The 3,392-nt window shown below is 33.6% G+C and overlaps 1 pseudogene; it reads right to left on the reverse strand.

Annotated features, from left to right (window-relative positions):
- Positions 1 to 3,392, reverse strand: part of LOC108545131 (TGF-beta-activated kinase 1 and MAP3K7-binding protein 3-like) — a 14,800-nt pseudogene that overhangs the window by 8,384 nt on the left and 3,024 nt on the right.

Below are 3,392 nucleotides of genomic sequence, written 5' to 3' on the forward strand. Positions count from 1 at the left end.
AAAAAAAAAAAAAGCCTAGAAGAAATAAATTCAAGGGGAATAACAAATAACATCTCCAGTCTCTATCTTGGTCAAGTTTCAGTCTTCATTTCTATTTTGAATGAAAGCAATTTATAAAAATAAAATGTTGTATCTTGATTATATGTGTCAGTATCTGAAGTCACTAATGAGCCTAGAATCATTCATACGCAAAATAAGCCATCAAGTTATTGTGACAAAAAGCATTGTTTTCAACCACTATGCAGGAAGTAAATACTAAAAAATGAAATTGCCTAGACAGTTAATACCCTCATCTTCCTTCCAATACATTCCAACAAATCACTTACCGTTGGGATCACAGTAGTGCAGCTGACCCTTCTTAGCCATCTGTGCATCAGGTCATGCTCCATGTCATTAACTTCAGCCTTTAATAGCTCTAGCTCCCCTTTCTCAAGTTGCAGTTGCTTTGCTCACCTCTCCATCCTTGCTTGTTGATGTAACAGCAAGGCTCTATAGCATGAAAGATAGGGCCCTTGCAGAGGATAACACTGAAAAAGTTACCTGGAAATTTATGTATAAAATAATAATAAGAAATCCTATCATCTAACTTTAATTGGCATTTGCTCAAATTTCTTTCAAGTTTTATCCTACTTATATGGAATAGAACTATATAGTCCAAAATGTAACTGCTGCACCTGTACATCCATGTAGTTATGTGATATTTTCAATCAGATTCTTTCAAACTGTATGTATGTTTTTAAAATATCACAATATCACACATATTAGCATGTTCATTCTAATTCCACTTCTACCTTATAATTATCGTTACTCCTTTCAGGACTATTTTCCCCCAAAGTTTAAATTCTTTCACTTTGATGAAGATTATACTCCCTCTAAAAATGTATTTTCCCCTCTCTGAAGTCTGTACTTTTGACAACATACATTTTACTCATCGGCATCTTTCTCTCATTATCCTGAGAAGTATTTTAGGTCTTCTCATGCTGGTTTTTTCATAAGAAAAATGTATAGGACTTTGTATGTAAGTAAATTTATAGATGACACTGAAGGGCTTGCCTTATCCTTATAAATTACATTGTTCACCATTTAATAAATATTAATTAAACTTAATAGTGAATATAAATTACTTTTATTTTGAATAAGAATTTTTCATTTCACCACAAAGATTGAATTTCATAAAACAATTAAAATTCACCTTGTATGTAGGCATAGTCACCTGATTCAAAACTAGAACTCTGATATTTATGACTTTCCTTTTTTCCTCGAGGGCCTGGAGTCACTAAAATTGGCTGAATAGGTTCTGGCACTGCCAACTATTCATTTTGGTACACCTACAGTAATTTTTATTTTTAAATTTTTAAATTTAAAATATTTTCAGTTGTTGCTCCACCTACAGTAATTTTTAAAACTGTAGATAGATGTGGTATTATCTGAGGTGACAGTAATAGGACACACGAAGGTCCACTTCATTGTGTATATGTAATGGGCATAGGATTCACATTCATTGAAGATTTTGATTGGCTATACATTCCCCTTGAAGAAGAACTTCAAGGTGTTACAGTGCCTGCATACAGTTAATGCCAATTACCATAAAGAAAGTTGATTACTGAGGGGTGAAAGACTCCTAACTGCTGTTTCAGGTCTTTGAGAAGGTTCAGCTGTAATTTCTATCTTTTTCATGAATCCTCTGGATGAGCTAAATGTTGTGTATGGAATACATGCTACTGAATGATTTCACTGTTTCTGACAGCCAGGAGGCCTGACTAGGTGGCAAGAAGACATGAATACTTGGGTGGCCCAACTGGGAAGACTGTGCTTGATGCTGAGGAGAGCTGAAGGGTGAAGAACATTGAGAAGTAGGTGGTGGCTGGTAAGCTGACTGAGTGATCTGCTGTTTGTGAGAATACTAAGATGGCTGATAGTTTTGTTGATGTGGATAAACAGGTAAAGGATGCTGGCTATAATGAGGCAGTGGGCCCTTTAGTGAGGACTGCCACGGCATACTGTGACAGGTGCGCCTCACACAAATAGAAGCAGGAGAACCATAGATATTGCTTGGAATTTGTAAACCTCTTGGTACCATCTGTCCAGAAGCAAGGTTTTGAGATACTGCAATGGTAACAGGATTTGTACTATACTGAGGAATATGTACAAATGAAGGAGGAGGAGGTGGTGGTGATAGTGAAGATCTTTGCATAGCAGATAGATTCATTTCCATTTGCATGGAAAATGACTGTTGAGGTGGCTGTGAAGAAGGAATACCTGCATTTCTGTACTGTTCAATCATAAAAATTAATTTATAGTTGTAAGTGGCAGTTACAACAGCTGGAGCTGAGTGTGGTTTTTTAACTAAATATATACACTATTTTACCTACTCTTTGGTGTAGATCAATATGCCCATCACTTGAGCTAGGTACCAGCATTTGTCCACCATTAAGTTGAGCTCCATCTCCTGGGTGATAACCACTAGAAGATTGAATACCCAAGTTAATATACAAATGGTAATTTCTATTCATCTTGTCATTTGGACTACAGTATTCCAAATATAAATATTTGTTACTCTCCTGGAAAAGGGCTTGGCAACAGGCATCAAGATTATTACTGTTCTGAGAGAGAAAATGACAAAACTAATACTAAAAAAAACTGAAAATAGGGAAAATCACTCTTTGACTAACAGAAAATTCAATTGTTGTAGAGTAAATAAAATACTGGTTTAATTATAAAAAACTTCAAACTCAGTGATCCCGTAAAAGATATCAAAGTATTCATACACTTTACAAACACTTAATTTACATTAGTTTACTTGTATAGCAGATTTATATTACATTACACTACTGCTAGAGAAATGTTACAAAGACTGGAAAAACTGCTAATAAATAGTCACTCAACAAGTTTTCTGATTCTAGGTATAATAGTAATTTTACATTTGTTACATCTCTATAAATGGAAATACTGAAGTAATCTTAGATTCACCACAATTGCTACATTATATAAATAACATCCTTTATTAATATTTAAACTGGCAAACATAAAATTACCATGCTTTAGTTTTCAAAACCCAAAAGGAAAAAAAAATTACAATGAAATCCTGAGTAAAATTCAAAATTCTAAAGCAGTCTTCACCTTTTAAAACTACATTTACCCCACTACCTAAATTCAGTTGTCTTCATGTTTACAACAGATTTAAGTTAAGCAAAACAATCAATGACAACAACAAAATCAACATTTTTATCAACTCTGCCACAATTAGGGCAATTTAGCAGTAAAACTTATCTCTATTATTTTAACAAAACTCATTCATCTGGAGTTTTGAATTTTTCTTTCCCATTGAGAAGTGACTTGGTATTCTTTCTTTCTTTGTTTCTTTTTTTTTTTTTTTTTTTTTTTTTTTTTTT

The sequence above is a fragment of the Rhinopithecus bieti genome, unplaced genomic scaffold, assembly GCF_001698545.2.
Source record: "Rhinopithecus bieti isolate Rb0 unplaced genomic scaffold, ASM169854v2 scaffold_29348, whole genome shotgun sequence".
NCBI lineage: Eukaryota > Metazoa > Chordata > Mammalia > Primates > Cercopithecidae > Rhinopithecus > Rhinopithecus bieti.